This window comes from Paramormyrops kingsleyae, chromosome 3 (assembly GCF_048594095.1).
Source record: "Paramormyrops kingsleyae isolate MSU_618 chromosome 3, PKINGS_0.4, whole genome shotgun sequence".
Taxonomy (NCBI): Eukaryota; Metazoa; Chordata; class Actinopteri; order Osteoglossiformes; family Mormyridae; genus Paramormyrops; species Paramormyrops kingsleyae.
Window position 1 is genome coordinate 41,645,369 of NC_132799.1, and position 19,922 is coordinate 41,665,290.

Consider the following 19,922-nt stretch of genomic DNA (forward strand, 5'->3'; position numbering starts at 1 on the left):
GGGGATCCATGGATCATCTATGATCCGTTACAGCTTAGAGATAAGCTGTGGGAGGAAAGAGCTTCAGCTGGAGTTCGTGATAGTTAATCTGTAGTTTCCTACTGAAGGAAATGTGCAGGCTAGCACCTTGTTCCACTCCTAATGTGACTAACCCTGTGATGAATGAGTCCTGTCTGATCGACTTGTGATATTTCATGCCATAAAAGTGTCATGGAGGTTTTTTCTCCAGCAGACGTACCTAACAGGTGCATTGGGAAATCTTACACTGATTTAATTTACAGTATGTCTGATGAGGAAGTCAATCATTTTGAAATACCCAATCTTGCTTGTCTCCCCAGAAAGCAAAATCCCCTGTTTCAATTTTACCTAACAAGTGTGAGAAAGATCAAGTTGATCTCTACCTCAACCTGCTGTAGGAGCCTTTGAGTCAGTATAATAGCACAGTGGCTGTACAAGATGCTCTTTCCCCTCCATTTGAATAATTAAAAATTTGCCTTAACAAACCATGTCCTAGGTCATATAGTGAATTTTTTTCATGCAGGATCACGATCCATGATCTTATCACAGTTACTAAACAGTACAACCAAACTAATTCCGCAGTTTTAAAGTAGCTGTTTGGTAGTGCTGTAGTTCTCGAGACCGGTCTTGGTCTCGAGACCAATTTTCTGTGGTCTCGGTCTTGTCATGGTCTCGACTCTATTTGGTCTTGGTCTTGTCTTGGTCTCGACCTTATTTGGTCTCGGTCTTGTCTTGGTCTCGGACATAGCGGTCTCGATGGGATGGAGAAAAAAAGAGAAAACAGCACATCCTCACAGAACAGTATCATTATTTATTATGCACCTCAATTCAAATGCAACCAGTCAGATGCATCTATTTTAAAAATGTTACATTTTATACATTTATACATATACGGACACTGCCAATGTTTCACAGTCCACACACATCATACACATCGCATCATAGCGAAGTCGGCAAAGAAATGTCCGCGAAGTCTATAGCATAGTTATAATTCAAATAAATTAGGTATTTTACATTCATTAGAAAGCACGGTCTTGGAGGTGCAAGTCAATCTGGAGGCTCATTCTCTTCAATTCAAAGCAAAGGATCATTACATAGCCGTATTCATAGCTTACCGCAGGGGTTCCCAAACTTTTCAGCTCATGACCCCCAAAATAACCGTGCCAGTGACTCGTGACCCCCACTATCCTCGGAAGTGGTTAAAATATACAAATGCACATGCGCCAATAGGCCTATCCAAACATGAGCATGACAACACAAAAGAACACAGTGCTCTAACAACCATATAACTTTTTTTTTTATTGTTATATACTCATTCGTTTCATTTCAACAAAACACCTCACCTAATGAGATGGGTGGGCACAATGCTTGGAGCACAGCAAGTCCATTCTTGGGTTAATTTTGGAGACCGCGACTCGGAGATCATCCTCCACGTTCAGTCGCGTCATGTTTAACATGGTGCTGTAAATTCTGCTGCAACTGATGTTATTGATGTGTCGTTAATCTGTCGTAATCACCTCAGGGGTCGCGATCAAACGGAAAGAAATTTGAAAGGCTGATGGGCTTTTTAATTTGCATGTTTTTTTTAAATGTAACTATTAACTACTAGTTTTTATCTTTTGTTAATTATGGATAAAATGTTAATAAAAAATGTTAAAATGTTGATAAAATTTTATTCCTAATAGTTTTCAAAAAATTATTTGATTTCTTGGAAATCATCTCGCGACCCCCCCCCCTCAATGTCTCACAACCCCCCAGAGGGTCGCGACCTCTACTTTGGGAACCACTGGCTTACCCGAGGCCTCTGTCCCTGGTATAAGAGACTTAATATGAACATCTTTCTGGTACATCCCATCTCTTTCCCTTGACGAGGTCTGATAAAATGGTTATAGGAGAGGATTGCTGAGAATATTATTTTCCATCAGGCCTCGTAACTATGACAAATCTGGGAGATTTTAAATGAAAGACATATGAACAATATAATTGAAAAGATAACATGAATTTGATTTAACGAGTAATGACACTTTACTGCAATGCCTTTTTTCTCTACAGTTGATCTGAGTAATGTGATGTCGATTCTAGCCCTAGTCTGTTTTCGGTCTTGGTCTTGGTCTCGCCTTAGTGGGTCTTGGTCTTGGACTTGGTCTTGGTCTTGGTACCCTCAAGTCTCGGCAGTGTCTTGGTCTTGATACCCTCCAGTCTCGGCAATGTCTTGGTCTCGGTTTAGGCGGTCTTGACTACAACACTACTGTTTGGTTGTGTTGGTTTTGGAAAATTCAAATAAGTTCTATCTAATATCATCAAACTTGACACCCTTACCTTGTCCTCGGCGTTGGGAATGAGCACTCCCCCCACCCCACCGTAAAAAATGATTTTTCCTTTTCCCAGGTACAGATGGAGACAGAAAATTTCTTCACTGTGAAACCTGGTGTAAATATACAGTTGTGGGGCTTTTGTACCTGCAGCAGAATCTAGGGACAGTGCAAAATGTAAAAGAAGCCATTTATTCCTTTAGTGTTCTATTATCATTCTGTGGAGAAGTCTGTCAGGAACCAGATTGTCTGCTAATTTAAATGCATTTTCAATAGGCTGTGTATTCATTTTAGCATGTCATTATATAATAATTTTAGTGATTAGCATATTACAATTTGCAAAGTTAATTTGTATATGAAACAGGCCAAAGATTCAGTGGGCTTTTGCATATTTATTTACATATTATTGGGTGGCTCCCATCTGTTTGAAACCAGCGCTTGTCAGATTAGGGTCCTGCGATCTTTGGCTTATCCTGGGGATAGTCCCGGCAATCAAGGGCACTCACTCCTACATGCATCCATACACAATGTGGAGTATGCATGCTTTTAGGCTGTGGGAGGACACCCACACAGACACTGGATAACATGTGAACTCCATGCTGAATTCGCTTCAGCAGCACTGGAGGTGCTGTTATTACCAGCTGAGCCGCTATGCTGGCTTGGATTAGCCATCATTACTGCTGATGATTGCTCTTCTATACTGTCATGTATCATTTTGCAGTATTGCTGACTGGGGGTCTCTTACACTGGGAATTTGGCTGGTGCTGTGGGTAGCATTGGTGCTTCATACCTCCAAGGTTGGGGGCTGCTTTGTTTGTGTGAAGTTGGCATCCTCTCCCCATATCATGTGGTTTTCTTTTCGGGTTCTTCAGTTTCCTCCCACAGTCTAAGACATGCAAGTTAGGCTGATTGGTGTCTCTAAATTTGATTGGTGAGTGTGTGCATGCGTGTCCTCTGTGATGGACTGGCATCCTATCCAGGGTGTACCCCTGCCTTGTGCCCCTTGCTGCCTGGGATTGGCTCCAAGCTTACTGTGATCCTGACCAGGATATGAATTTGGAAGGTAGCTGTGTAGATTAAGCATTTCATTCAGTATATTTTTAGCAATATATTTCCAACATCCATTTACAGGTTTACTAAGCAGAACAGCATAGTTGACAGCTATGAAGGCAGACAGATCTGAACAGAAAAAGCTGCCAGGAGTAAAGGAAGGTTCTAGGTTGGTGAAGAATTTTTCAAGCTGGTGCTATTTAGCTCTTTAGTAGCTCAGCCTATGAACATGGGCAGATTAATGTTTGGTGGGTCCTTGTTTGTGGCACAAGTCCATATCAGAAAATTCAGCTTGGACTGATGAGGAATAATAAGCCTATACTGATGCTTAAGTTGGCAGACATGCATGCCGAATAGGTCTATCCACTGACAGCCTGTGGAACAGAAGCATCATTCTCACTTAAGGCATGGTAGACCTCACATGGTGTGTCTTTAGGAATATTAATGCTAAGATGATGGGAACCTGATTTCACAGATCTGCAGGCCATGCACTTGAGATCTTTATCTGCAGCATTTCTTTTAGCTATTCTAGGAATGATAAGTAGACCTTGGAGTGAGAGTGGTCTGGTTTGTTCTATGAGACAGTGTATGTACACTCACCTAAAGGATTATTAGGAACACCTGTTCAATTTCTCATTAATGCAATTATCTAATCAACCAATCACATGGCAGTTGCTTCAGTGCATTTAGGGGTGTGCTCCTGGTCAAGACAATCTCCTGAACTACAAACTGAATGTCAGAATGGGAAAGAAAGGTGATTTAAGCAATTTTGAGCGTGGCATGGTTGTTGGTGCCAGACGGGCCGGTGTGAGTATTTCACAATCTGCTCAGTTACTGGGATTTTCACGCACAACCATTTCTAGGGTTTACAAAGAATGGTGTGCAAAGGGAAAAACATCCAGTATGTGGCAGTCCTGTGGGCGAAAATGCCTTGTTGATGCTAGAGGTCAGAGGAGAATGGGCCGACTTGATTCAAGCTGATAGAAGAGCAACTTTGACTGAAATAACCACTCGTTACAACCGAGGTATGCAGCAAAGCATTTGTGAAGCCACAACACGCACAACCTTGAGGCGGATGGGCTACAACAGCAGAAGACCCTACCGGGTACCACTCATCTCCACTACAAATAGGAAAAAGAGGCTACAATTTTCACAAGCTCACCAAAATTGGACAGTTGAAGACTGGAAAAATGTTGCCTGGTCTGATGAGTCTCGATTTCTGTTGAGACATTCAAATGGTAGTCAGAATTTGGCGTAAACAGAATGAGAACATGGATCCATCATGCCTTCTTACCACTGTGCAGGCTGGTGGTGGTGGTGTAATGGTGTGGGGGATGTTTTCTTGGCACACTTTTGGCCCCTTAGTGCCAATTGGGCATCGTTTAAATGCCACGGCCTACCTGAGCATTGTTTCTGACCATGTCCATCCCTTTATGACCACCATGTACCCATCCTCTGATGGCTACTTCCAGCAGGCTAATGCACCATGTCACAAAGCTCGAATCATTTCAAATTGGTTTCTTGAACATGACAATGAGTTCACTGTACTAAAATGGCCCCCACAGTCACCAGATCTCAACCCAATAGAGCATCTTTGGGATGTGGTGGAACGGGAGCTTCGTGCCCTGGATGTGCATCCCACAAATCTCCATCAACTGCAAGATGCTATCCTATCAATATGGGCCAACATTTCTAAAGAATGCTTTCAGCACCTTGTTGAATCAATGCCACGTAGAATTAAGGCAGTTCTGAAGGCGAAAGGGGGTCAAACACCCCCTTTCACCCCCCCATTTGTTCCTAATAATCCTTTAGGTGAGTGTATATGTGCACTGTATAAAGGGCATTACTGTTAGTTATGCGTATGTAGTATGTTTAGTACCGATTCACCATAGTTTTACAGTAGATTTCTGAAAGTCATGAAAAAGGTACATAAAGAGCTGGATACACCCCTGGGGTCCACACAGGCCAGTCTCAGATCTATGACCATGACTTTTGTGACAGTAAAACCTTTACTTCCCTGGTTATAGCAAACTCTGGGCTGGTATTATAATACAACTTCAAAATGTGATTGTCTTATATATTTGACATATATTTGATATTAAGGGTGGACTAGCTTTTGGGTTCTTAAGCAAAGGTCCCAATTGCTTTGCTGGATTGAGGAACAAGGCGTGGTGGTGTTTTGGGGACAGGACCCTTCAATGCCTCCAGAGACTCTTTGATGGGATCTAGCAGGCAGGTAGCTGATTTTGGTTTCGTGAATGATCTTCAGTTTGTTCATTAACTACAAAACAATTGCTCATTTGAGTTGGAGCAGAACTAATTCCCTGTGTCTGGGGGCCCATGAAGTAATGCTTGATTTAGATAAATATTCATTAACTGAAAATAACTAACTGTGCTGATTTTGTTTTATCTTACATCAAGGCCAGAGGGTTACCTCCAGCTGTACACCCAGTCAGCTAAGTTAATGGCTGACTCACTCCACAATAGAGGGCAAATGAGTTATTTACTGAATTAAGGCCAATAGTGGGAATTTCTGAATAGAGAACCTGGATTAATAGAACATTTTAAATGCTTTATTCATCCCAATGATGCCTTGTTGAGGCATTTATTTTTTTGTTTTACTGTTAGCAGTAGCAAACGTCATGTGAGTTGTAATGTACTAGATGGAGGTTTGTTATCATTAGGGCTTATCTCTCATCAGAGGGTGCTGGTCTCGTGGGGTCTTGTCTGTAGTGCCTTAGTGCAATTGGACACTAATTCTGCTCTCCGGCCTCAGAAAATACATCTTTATTGGAGTTGGAGAGAGATGGATTTTTTTTAAGTACAATCATGGTCACATTTGATGATCCATTTTTATTTTACTCCATTACATTTTGCGGCAATTATCTGTACTTTCTACTCCACTACATTTCTACAATTTATGCCGTTAGTCGTTACATTTTATGAACACAGTTTCCTCAAAATCTTGCTCCAATGATGGCAGAGCGCGCGTCAATTAGCAGCACGAGCTGGTAGACTGGCCAGTGTTGCCAACTTAGCGACTTTGTCGCTATATTTAGTGAGTTTTTAGACCCCTCTGGCGACTCATTTTCAAAAAATCTAGCGACTTTTTCTAGTGTTATTGGAGACTCTGACGTGGAAGCACGTATCGCACTGATCATCAACTGGCGGCCCGCGGGCCGAATCCGGTCCACTGAGCCATTCAATCCGGCCCGCGACTGGATTCCAAAATTGTGAGGATCAAAAAGAAAATAACCATTAATTATTTAACACTATTAAAGCAACTAAAAATAACATGGGAGCCTGAATCAAATGCCTTCAGTTTTGTAATGAAATGGAAAAAGTATAAACATTAAACATAATGTTAAGCCAAAATTTGATTTTTATTTGATTTTCTTCTTGGGGGTCCGGCCCCCAAGGAGACTGTCTGGTAAAACTCTGGCCCTCTGACAAATATAGTTGATGACCCCTGACGTATCGCTCTTACTCTCCTCACTGAGCAGCGGGTGCTGCCGTGGGTTCCGCTCCCATCTCAAAGCATTCACAGGTGGACAGTCCTCACGCAGCAGCCCCGCCCAGCTGCAGTCAGAACAGGAGATGTTCACCTTTCCGTGTCCAGACTGCAAATGAATCACGCATGCGCAAAGCCACCACTGGCTGATCCTGCTCTGGCTCATTGCCAAAGACTCTGCCAAGTAAACGGTTAAATGACAGTTTTCAAGAATAAGTAACTCCGCCAGAGTGTCTCTTTGGGAACACTTTTGCCAGTCCCAAGCCCGGATATAGGAGGAGGGTTGGAATTGTGATATAAAAAAACAAGAATCGACAGAAGAAAGTTCATTTGTAGTTCTAAATGTATTTAGGGTGTTTTTTAACCACCCTTTGTCTCTCCAACGACATTACTCCTCTCTCCTACAGCATCCATTATAATTACATGCACATTATGCAAATTAGGCGATGGCGTCATTTAGCGACTTCTAGTGACTTTTGGGACAACCAATAGCGACTTTCCTTGCTGAGGAGTTGCCAATAGTGAGACTGGCTTGACTTCAAGAAGACGAGACATTAAACATTGACCCAGAGCCAATACACATATACTGTTAAGTTGCTTGTAATTATTACGAGCAATGACATCGGTAGAGGCGTAAGTCAGTATATCTACTATTCTTTTACAAAATGGCACACCCCAGACGTTCAGACAAACCATTGTGTGAGTACTTTTACTTAAAAAAATACTTTAAAGTAAATTTAAAAGTAAGTACTTAGTACTTTCACTTAAGTAAGATTGTTGATGTAGCACTTCTACTTTTACTTGAGTACATATTTTGCAGGATATTTGTACTTTTACTTAAGTACTAAGCTTTAGTACTTCCTCCACCACTGTCCATGTTTATCATATCTGGTATTCTGTGAATGCTGTTTACATGGCAAATAAGGGGAAATATTGTCTGAATTTGGGTATATCTCTGGTCCATGAAATGCTTGAAGTGCATTAAGCTCCAGATGAACCTTGAGTGACCTGGGCGACCATCTGGCACCAGGTTTAACACACAGACGCATGATTCTCTTACTCAGGGGAGCTTGACCAGTGCTTCTCCAGCTTCCTGGAAGGTCTGGGGCTCCTAACACTCCTCCGGTGACCTCATGATGTACCGCTCCCATTCATTTAATCTTTTTCTTTTTAATGCCCAGAGGTGATGCTTGACCCAAATCAGCCACCGGACCCGCAAACATACCTGGGGTGTCCCCAATTGGTTTCCATAGATTTCTGAAGACTGGCACACACAGGTGCGAGGTATACACTGTCATATTCCACTGGGCACCAAGCATTCCTGGGGTGCATGAAGTCACTGGGAGCCATCTGCTCTTTCTGGCTTTACCTTTTTTTTTTTTTTTTTTTTAAATGTGTCATTGATTAATACCATTGCTTTTATTTGCTGTTAAGTGTGACATCATTTTTTAGGCTATGTGATCTCATTGTTTCTGCTTGGCGTTCTGTGATATCATTTGTAGGGTGTGGTTTGTATTTGGAATTGTGTATGACAGGGGTGTCCAACTCCCCTGTGGTGCGTTTGGTTATATCAGAGACATTAATTCCGCCATATGTGTGGTCTGACATTTACCCATATCTGTAAAATCGTTGTTGAATTAAAAACTTTGTTACAATTAAAGGAAAAATTCATTATATGCATAGCAATAGATGGACCCTGTCACGATCGCGGCGGTATAGCAGGCAGGAAGCGGCAATGAACGAGGCAAGCAGGCAGGATAGCGGGAAACGAGGGTTTATTTGGGGAGACGGGGCAGACAGCGACACACATTACATCAATGACGGACACCCAACTAAGGAAGACGTGGACTAATATACATGAAAGAAGCCGAAATAACAGGGAACAGCTGGGCACAATCGGGGAAGCACACGTGGATGATGAGGGGGCGTGGCACACACGAGGATCGGACGAGCTGGGCGTGACAGACCCCAGTGGAGCCCAGCTCTACCTCCTTACAGTATGTCTATATCGCATCTTGCTGGAGTATAATTCCACCTTTTTATTAACCCCTTTTTCTTAATGTCACAAAATTAGAAGATTCTAAGCGAACAGTTTAATAAAATGTCAGTTTTGCTCTATCATTTAAAAAATTTTACTAATGCTGATTTTCTTTAGTTGCTCAGATTTCCTTAATGAGTGAGAGATTCCTACATGAAGCCTATTCTCTGTCCCATGATCTTACATTTCGACTTATTTCAGTTATCGTACTGCTGCCAGAACTTATGGGGTATTGAATGTGTTTGTCATACACACCAAGGAATTATATAAGTGTAACATCACCTTCCTTGACTTAAACTCCACACATCTAGAGATATAACCCAACATTCTGTTCATTTCCTTGGAGGAAAAGGGCTCTGTTCCACAACTGGAAAATAACTAATGATTTCAAAATCAAGCAGGAGTATCTAAGTCTACAGGCAGAGTTAAAAAATGACATTAGGCTATCAAAGAGGGATGTAGAAAGAAAAATTGCATTGGAGGCTAAGCATGACAGTAAAGGTTTCTTCCAATATTTTAACTCCAAGAGAGCAGTAAAAGCTGAAATCACTAATTTGCAGGATAGTAAGGGCCTTATAATTGATAACGAAATTGATATGGTAAACGAGTTTAATGATTATTTTTCAAGGGTGTTCACAATAGAGAACACAAGTAACTTACCACCAATTAATACGAATACAGCATCATCTATGACCAATATATGTATAACTGAGGTTGATGTGATACTAAGCCTAGCTAAACTCAAAATAAATAAATCGCAGGGGCCTGATGGCATCTTACCTTTAGTAACTGAAAGAGATGAGGGATATTATTAGCCAACCTTTGACTTTAATATTCCAGAAATCGTTATCTGCGGGTGTGGTACCATCAGATTGGAAGCATGCTAATATAACACCCATATTCAAAAAAGGGGATAGAAGTAATCCAGCAAACTATAGGCCAATCAGTTTAACTAGCATTACTGGAAAAATAATGGAAGCTATAATTCAAGTGAAAATGGTAGATTACCTAGATGCAAATAACATTATAAAGGATAGCCAACATGGATTTAGGAGAGGTAGATCCTGCTTAACGAATCTGCTTGAGTTCTTTGAGGAAGCTACAAGTGAAATTGATCACAAAAAGGCCTATGATGTGATTTACTTAGATTTCCAGAAAGCCTTTGATGTTGTCCCCCACAAACGGCTCTTGTTAAAGCTTAAAGCTGCAGGAATTTTAGGAACTGTGGCAGCTTGGATCAAAAACTGGCTAACTGATAGGAAGCAGCGAGTAGTTATTAGAGGCACTATGTCACAGTGGGCCTCCGTTTATAGTGGGGTACCGCAGGGTTCAATTTTAGGACCACTATTGTTCCTAATTTACATTAATGATATTGACACGAATACATACAGTAAACTGGTTAAATTTGCAGACGACACTAAGGTGGGCGGGGTAGCAGATACTAATCTAGCAGCAGAGAGGCTTCAACGGGATCTGGATTTAATTAGCGAATGGGCTGATACTTGGCAGATGAAATTTAACACAGATAAATGTAAGGTAATCCATGCAGGGAGCAGAAATATACAGTACAGATATTTTATGGGTTCCACTGAAATAAAGGTAGCTGATTACGAGAAAGATCTCGGCATGTATGTTGATGCTTCCATGTCCCACTCTCGCCAATGTGGGGAAGAAATAAAAAAGGCGAACAGAATGTTGGGTTATATCTCTAGATGTGTGGAGTTTAAGTCAAGGGAGGTGATGTTACACTTATATAATTCCTTGGTAAGACCCCACCTAGAATACTGTGTGCAGGTTTGGTCACCATACCTCAAGAAGGACATTGCTGCCTTAGAAAAGGTGCAACGAAGAGCTACGAGAATGATTCCTGGTCTTAGAGGAATGTCTTACGAGGAGAGGTTAGCGGAACTGAATCTGTTCAGCCTTGAGCAAAGGAGACTAAGGGGGGATATGATTCAGGTCTATAAGATTCTAACGGGTCTGGATGCTGTTCAGCCAAATGACTATTTCAATATTAGTCTAAATACTAGAACTCGTGGCCATAAGTGGAAATTAGCAGGAGAACATTTTAAAACAAATTTGAGGAAGCACTTCTTTACACAGCGTGTACTCAGAGTATGGAATAGTCTTCCTGCTATTGTAGTGGAAGCTAAAACCATGGGTTCCTTTAAATCAGAGCTAGATAAGATTTTAACAACTCTGAGCTATTAGCTAAGTTCTCCCCAAATGAGCTTGATGGGCCGAATGGCCTCCTCTCGTTTGTAAATTTCTTATGTTCTTAAGTGTGTTTACCTTTGTGTGCCCCAATCTGTGCCAGTTACTCTGGGGTTTCCATGTTCTTTGTAAGTAGTTATCATGTGTGTACCTTACAGATAAAATTATTGCTTTGTATACTAAATCTAAAGGTAGTGAAAAACACCAAAAAAACAACCCAGTTACCTACAGTTTGCATGCATTTGTAAAGACAAGTTTTTACAGTAGCAATCAAAATTAGAAAACAAGTGACATTTGTAGTTTATGAATTCAGTTATCTATGAATTTAAGTGATGTATATTTACCGCATTTCCTCAGTGAAAACTCTCTCACATCACAAAATAAAAGGTTGCAGCTCCAGAATCAGTGTAAACAAAACCCAGACATGTGTTCTTGTTTATGGGAGGTTTCACACGTTTTTTTGACCCAGTAACATCCGTGGGATTATTGTATCGCTATCATATGAATAGTGCTATATGCAAATGGGTGAGCAATCAGTGCTGCTTCGAGACTCAAAGGGTTAAGTTGTCTGCTTCTCTACCTGCCTGTCAGTATGTGCTTTTCTACTTAGGGACTGGTGTCTCTTCTGCATTATACCCTGACTGACCCTTCATACTTCCTCAGAGATCATCACAACCCAAACTAAGTGGTTATTATCAAAAGATGGTGAAGTGCCTGGATTGACGGACAGATGGCAGAGGGAGCACAACTGCATGGGTAATGCCATAAAACCTTCAAAAAGCCTTTTATTCCAATTAAATTAATCAAACTAAGCATTAAATAACTACATGCCACCACCACTAACTACTGGTGAATATTTGCCTTCACAAATAAGTTTTTATTCATTCGTTATTTTAGCAAAGCCCAAAGCTAATTAATGGGCAGAAAACACATTACAGGGACCAATTATCTGACGTCGCCTGTCTGCATCTGGCTGTCAGTCGATGAAAACCTGATCTGTTTACACTAGGCTTTATCTGAAGAGCAGATCAACCCGGACATTCACTTGGGCTTTATAATGAGCACTCTATATTCAGCATTAAAGGAGCATAGTCTTCCTTCATTACAGCACTTTCACAACCCTCATATAGAAATTATCCAGTATTAATTGAACAATCCGACAATGGACAGGAAAGAGTGGTGAACCACTGAAATGGTATTTTCAGACCCCCCCATTTTTAATGAACACAACACACTTCTGAGCAAAACGACCAACACCACAAATGTCCCTGTCACAGTGTCTGGCAACCATGTAAAACACCCAGAATGCAATGTTCTCCCAGAATGTTTTCGCTGACTAACTAGAGCCAAGCCCAGGCGGCAGGCAAACCGGCATAACCGACCGCCTGCTAGTCGCCTAGAGTCGTCACTTAGGGTTCATTTTATTGAGACTGTGTCTGTTCCCCGCGTTTTTAATCATGGAAGCCGATTCCACCGTAGTGTGTGCCATAACAACTTAATAAAAATTACAATGAATCCGTTACTAGAAAACAGCTGTGATGCAGGGCTTAAACTTAAACTTGGACTTATGAATGTAAGATCACTGGCTCCTAAGGCACTATTAATAAATGAAATAATTACTGATTTTAGTCTTGGTGTCCTATGCCTCACGGAGACCTGGCTTAAACCAAATGAATTCATGGCACTGAATGAATCTACTCCAGCTGAATACAGTTACAAGCATAACCCTCAACCAAATTGCAAAGGTGGTGGTGTTGCTGCAATTTTTCAATCCAGCCTAGAAGTGACTGAGAAATGTGGTCTTAGTTTCAGCACATTTGAAACTCTTGTTCTTAGTCTTGCTGGCTCATCTCTTTCTTGCTCTTCACCCCAAATCACCATTGTTATTGTTTATAGACCACCTGGGCCGTACAGTAATTTTTTTAAGGAGTTTGCTGATTTTTTAACTAACCTGGTGGTCAGTACTGACAAAGCTGTTATTGTGGGTGATTTTAACATTCATATGGAGAAAGATAGTGATCCTTTAAAAATAGCGTTTACAGCTATTCTTGACTCTCTAAGTGTATGTCAGAATGTAGTCGGGCCTACTCATGCCTGTAACCATACCCTTGATTTGATTATTAGTCATGGCATCTTGGTGGAACATGTATCTATTATGCCTCAGAGTCCCCTGCTCTCTGATCATTACTTGTTAACGTTTGAAATCCAGTATAGCCTCCCGTTGACCACAGCTCCAAAGTACAGAATCAGACGTTCCATTGCCTCACTAACTACAACAACATTTATGAAACAACTTCCACAGTCCTTCAGCCTTACATCTGAAGCACCGTGTATAAATGAACTTGAACAGGCGACTGCAAACATGGATAAATCCCTTCGTAGCACACTAGATCTTGTAGCTCCACTTAAGAAGATAAAGCATAGAGATAAGAAACCTGCCCCCTGGTACTCTGATCATACACGTGAACTCAAACAGGCATCACGCAAGCTAGAGCGCAAATGGTGCTCAACTAAACTAGAAGTTTTCAAATCTGCATGGAAAGAGAGCCTGTCTAAATACAGACAAGCACTAGTGACTGCTAGGTCTGTGTATCTCTCCAGATTAATAGACGGGAACAAAAACAATCCAAAATTCCTATTTGAATCCGTGGCTAGGTTAACACAGAATTCTCCATTAAACTCGCAAGTCCCACAATCTCTTAAGAGTAATGACTTTATTACATTCTTTAATGGTAAAATAACTAGGATTAGACAGACCATCCAGTGCACGTCCTTAGCTACCTATGACTGCCAGACTCCTGCTAGTCTTATGCCTATCAATAATGAGACTTTTGAATCTTTCATTCCTATAAAACACCCAGAACTCCTGAGCTTAATTTCCTCCTGTAAATCCTCTACAAGCCTCATAGACCCAATTCCTACAAAATTTTTCAAGGAAATCGCACCACAGATTAGCAATACCCTGTTAAATGTGTTAAACTCTTCTCTTAAGCTTGGATATGTTCCTAAACTTTTTAAATTGGCTGTTATTAGACCCGTTCTAAAGAAACCAAATCTTGAACCTAGTGTTTTAGGAAACTATAGACCAATCTCAAATCTTCCTTTCATTTCAAAGATCATGGAAAAGGTTGTAGTTCGTCAGTTGTCTTCTTTCCTACAAAAAAATAATACTAATGAATTATATCAGTCTGGCTTTAGACCGAACCATAGCACAGAAACTGCTCTAGTCAAAGTAATGAATGATTTACTTATGGCTTCTGACCGTGGTTTGATATCGCTGTTGGTATTACTAGATTTAACTGCAGCATTTGATACTGTGGAGTGTGGACCATAATATCCTCTTGGACCGGTTAGAAGGTGTAGTTGGCATTAGGGGGACAGCACTCTCTTGGTTCCGCTCATATTTAACTGATCGCTATCAGTATGCACATGTGAACAACGAATCATCCAAGGCCACCAAAGTCACATACGGTGTCCCACAGGGATCAGTACTGGGCCCACTACTGTTTACCCTATACATGCTACCGCTTGGTAACATTATTAGAAAACATGGTGTTGGGTTTCATTGTTATGCAGATGATACACAGTTATATATATCTGTTAACCCTGATGATACATCACTCCTATCTCGGTTAGAAGATTGTCTGTTAGATATTCGGTGCTGGATGGCAAAAAATTTTCTAATGTTAAACACAGAAAAAACAGAAGTACTGGTGATTGGTCCCAAGGCTGCAAGAAATAAGTTTCACCACCTCAGCATTAGTGGCCTTCCTACACAACCTAACACAGTGGTTAGAAATCTTGGTCTTCTAGTAGATTCAGATCTATGTTTTGATGCTCACATAAGAAGTATTACTAGAACTGCGTTTTATCATCTACGAAACATAGCCAAGCTTCGTAAGATGCTCTCACTTTGTGATGCAGAAAAATGAATACATGCCTTTGTAACTACCAGACTAGACTACTGTAATGCCCTCCTTTCTGGTTGCCCGTCTGGTTCCTTAAATAAACTTCAGCTGGTACAAAATGCGGCAGCCAGAGTTCTCACAAACACTAAAAAATTTGATCACATCACACCAGTCTTATCCTCCCTTCATTGGTTACCAGTTAAGTCTCGGATTGACTATAAAATACTGCTGTTAACCTATAAAGCACTGAATGGCCTTGCACCAGAATACCTTAGTGATCTGCTGACCACATACAATCCCCCACGCTTGCTTCGATCTCAAGGTGCGGGATATCTGTTAGTACCTAGGGTAGAAAGATCTACGGCAGGCTGCAGAGCTTTCTCCTATAGAGCTCCTCAGCTGTGGAACGGTCTTCCACCGGATGTGCGGGTTTCAGGCTCACTCTCAATATTCAAGTCTAGACTAAAAACACACCTATTTAATTTAGCTTATAGGGACACTAGTTCTAGCTCTAGCTAGCTTCTCACTCCCAGTTAAACCTACAGTGTGAGGTGTAGAGCTGGGTGGGGATCAGTGCCATTGGCTTTGGATAAACTGAATTGACAGTGCTGTCACTCTAGCTTCACAATTGCTTGTGGGATTGGAGTGCTGACATTTCAGGGACTCCCCATGCCTGCATTCCCACCTGCCTCTCCCTCCTACTTATGCTGCCATAGCCATATCTGCCGGAGCATTGCACTTCATATTGCACTCATCTAACTTTTAGCACTGCCTATAGTCTCCCTTACTTTGACTAATTGCATTTATTTCCCCTACTTCTCCTGGGGGGTGCTGCCTGGAGCCCTCAATCTATCAAGATGTCCAGTACACCCTGCAACATGTGACGTCGCCACTACCAATGACGTCCGTGCATCCAGCTCGCCGTTCTGCCTGTGTCATCTTCCTTGTATGACCCGCTCCCTGCCTCCTGGCTGCCTGGCGATTGGAGGGAGTGGTGGCACCGGCTTGTCATCTCCCCCCTGCTCCCCGTTTGTGTTTCAGATTTAACTGTATTTGACTCTCCCTGCCAGCCCCTGGAGGATGGGCTCCCCCTTTGAGTCTGGTCCCTCCCAAGGTTTCTTCCTTCTGGGGAGTTTTTCCTTGCCACTGTCGCCTATGGCTTACTCACTGGGGGCTTTGGGTGGGGATGCTGTAAAGCGCTTTGGGACAATGTAATGTTGTGATAATGCGCTATACAAAAATAAATTTGTTGTTGTTGTTCATCAGTAAGTCTGAGATGGAGATAACTGTATCAGAAAGCATGCTTTGGCAAATTAGCTGGAGTTGGACATTGACACAGTTAAGATTCATGTACCTGTCTAAAAGAACATAGATTGGCTTGAATTTCATCTCAGTGCAAAACCTTTTTCAAAGTGTCTCAGAGGCGCAGGGATTGCTGGGATTGCTGCGAGGATTGCTGGGATTGCTGCGAGAGAGTGGTGTTGAGCTGCAGCGATTGTTTGGGATTGTTTTTTTGGAGTGTTTTGAGTGTTTGTGTGCTTTACCTGTTTACGTGGGTGGCTGTTTATTTCTATTTATTGTTCTTATTTCGGTCAGCGTGAGTGCTTGTCTGTCCTGTCTGTTAATCAACAGCGCGATTATTACCGACAGAAGAGCTGCGGGTGTCGCGTGCGCGGCGTTTTTCTGTCCGCGTTTAAACTCCGTAACAAACACCCGCGGGGCGATTATAACTAATAACATCTAACGTCGGTATCGCTACCAAGCGTCGGAAAAGGACAGTTGCTCCTGAGCTTTGCTCGGTCGCCAGTCGGGGCCGGGAGGACATTTTCCACTTTTTTCCCGCTCCGGCAGTAGCCTGCTGTGAGGGGGTTTTTGTGGTTTTTCGACCTCCCAAGAGCAACTTCGATTTCGCCTTGTTTTTAGTTCATACTTGGTTCAGGCAGAAGTTCTTCTGGTAAGTAGTAGTAAGTTTATCAGGTTTAAAATTTTTAATAAAATAATAATAAAGTTCCGTTTTAACACAAGTAATAACTTATTTTAGTGTACTCCGCACGTTACTGCATTTATTGTTACGCAAATTAATCTTTATAGTTAAATACACTATATAAATTTACTGGGCTGGGAGTACGGGGTCATAGTGAGTTAGTTAATTATGGGGCCAGCTCAGTGTTGCGTTTGCAAGATGTTTGCCCTTCTGGACGTTAGTGTCCAGTCGGACTTCATCTGCGAGCGATGTAAGCTAGTGGACTCACTCATGGTCAAGGTTCGCGACCTTGAGGAGCAACTGGCTCGCATCCAATGCAACAGTGAGTTAGATGAGCTAGTTGATACGCCGTTTAGGGAGACGGTGTGTACGCCACTAACGGGGGGGAGGGAGAATGAAGAGCAGAGAGGTCGAGAGAGCTGGGTGACCGTAGGTCGTAGACGCAGGAAAAGGCGTACACACGTTACAGAGGCGGCATCACCTGAGGTGTCTGTGTCTAACAGGTTTCAGGTGCTTCCAGCTTTAGAGCCGGAAGGGACTGGGGAAGCAGGTGGGCCCTTGGGCACTGAGGAGCCCCCTCCCCCCAGAAAGAGGGAGGTTGTGGTAGTGGGGGATTCAATTATTAGGGGAGTAGACAGTTATGTGTGCACGCGTGATAGAGGGTCCCGTACGGTGTCTTGCCTGCCTGGTGCCCAGGTAGGAGACCTTCCAGATCGTGTGGACAAGCTTTTGGCCCCAGCTGGGGTGGATCCAGTTGTTGTGGTGCATGTTGGCACCAACGACATAGGCAAGGGTAGAAGGGCTGTTCTGCAGGATAAATTTATAGAAGTCGCCAATAAGCTTAGAAGCAGAACGTCCATGGTGGTATTTTCCGAAATACTCCCCGTGCCACGCGCAAGTGAGGCTAAGTTAGCTGAGATAAGGAGATTAAATGCGTGGCTAAAAGGATGGTGTAGGAAAGAGGGGTTTAGGTTTATGGGGCACTGGAGGACCTTCTGGAACAGGTGGGACCTGTTCAAGCCGGATGGGTTGCATCTGAACCGGAGGGGAACCAGTGTACTGGGAAGGCGTATTTGTAGAGTAGTTGAGGAATGTTTAAACTAGGGACTGGGGGGGCAGGGAGGTTAGTTAAGTATGTAACTGGGGGGAAACGGAAAGCCCAAAAAAATCATATTATAAGTAGGCACTGTAATAAGCCTACCCTTTGTTGTCTGTATTTAAACGCCAGGAGTATTAGGAATAAAATTCATGATTTAGAGGCTCTTATCTCATCGGACTCTTATGATATTATAGCAATAACTGAAACGTGGTTGAGTGATAAGGATGGACAAGAATATAATATGGATGGTTACACATTGTTCCGTAAAGACCGTATAGGTAAGAAGGGAGGTGGTGTTGCAGTATATGTAAAGGAAATCTTGCAGGCAAGGGAGCTTACTGATATAAGTAAAAGTACGGAAGCTATATGGGTAAAATTAGATGCTACAAACTCAAATAGCCTAATTGTCGGTGTTTGTTACAGAGCACCCAATGTAGCTGCTGAGGAAAGCAGATTGTTATACAGTGATATTAGGATTATGAGCAATAAAAATGATGTGGTAGTTATGGGTGATTTTAATCTACCGGGGATACAGTGGGACATTGTTGCTGGCTCTTCTGAAAATGAACTTGAGATGGTGGAATTAGTACAGGATTGTTTTTTTACTCAGTTTGTTAACACCCCTACCAGGGGAGATGCCATTCTTGATCTTGTTTTGTCTAATAACCAGGACAGGATTGGTAAATTAGATGTTTTAGAACCACTTGACAGTAGCGATCATAACATGGTTAAATTTGAGGTTAAGTTTAGTGCCCGAAGAGCAAAGTCCAAATCAAAAATATATAATGTTAGGAAGGCTAACTTCAATTGTATGAGATTAAAACTAGAAACCGTGAACTGGATGGAGTTAAATAACAAAACTGTTGAAGAGGCATGGGAATTTTTTAAAAGCACATTATTGCAAGTACAAGAGGACTTCATACCTGTTTCTAGCAAGAATAAATCTAGGAAATTGCAACCTAGGTGGTTTAATAGGGACATAAAGTATAAAGTAAGGAGGAAAAGGGCTTTGTTCCAGAGATGGAAAATAACTGATGATGACATAATAAAGCAAGAGTATCTAAATCTACAGGCTGAATTAAAAAATGACATTAGACGAGCTAAAAGGAATGTCGAAAGGAAGATCGCATTGGAGGCTAAGGATGACGTTAAAAGTTTCTTCCAGTATTTTAACTCTAAAAGAGCTCTAAAAGCTGAAATTACTAATCTGCAGGATAGTAAGGGTCTTATAATTGAAAACGACATTGACATAGTAAATGAGTTCAATGATAGTTTTGCACGGGTATTCACTGTCGAGGACACTAGTAACTTACCAGTTCTTATTACTAATTCAACATCGTCTATAACTAATATATATATAACTGAAGCTGATGTTTTGCAAAGCCTAGCTAAGCTCAAAATAAATAAATCACAGGGCCCTGATGGCATCTTACCTATAGTGTTAAAAGAGATGAGGGATATTATTTGCCGACCCTTAACATTACTGTTTCAAAAATCCTTATCTGAAGGTGTGGTACCTTCTGATTGGAAGCATGCCAACATAACGCCCATTTTCAAAAAAGGGGATAGAAGTAATTTGTCAAACTATAGGCCAATCAGTCTAACTTGTATAACTGGTAAAGTTATGGAGGCTATAATCAAAGAGAAAATGGTAGATTACCTGGACTCAAATAACATTTTGAGGGATAGCCAGCATGGATTTAGGAGAGGTAGATCCTGTTTAACAAATCTGTTGGAGTTTTTTGAGGAAGCTACTCAGGAAGTTGATGATAAGAAGGCCTATGATGT

General features: G+C 41.7%; 1 protein-coding gene and 1 long non-coding RNA gene across 5 annotated transcripts in view; one reads left to right on the forward strand and one right to left on the reverse strand.

The window, feature by feature from the left end:
- Positions 1 to 19,922, reverse strand: part of LOC111843359 (protein O-mannosyl-transferase TMTC2-like) — a 220,805-nt gene that overhangs the window by 141,083 nt on the left and 59,800 nt on the right. The gene's annotated exons all lie outside the window — the stretch shown is intronic.
- LOC111843349 (uncharacterized) lies at positions 7,413 to 15,056 on the forward strand. Its single transcript, XR_002838139.2, has 3 exons — positions 7,413 to 7,590; positions 8,073 to 8,168; positions 11,807 to 15,056. It is a non-coding gene; the product is annotated as an uncharacterized lncRNA (long non-coding RNA).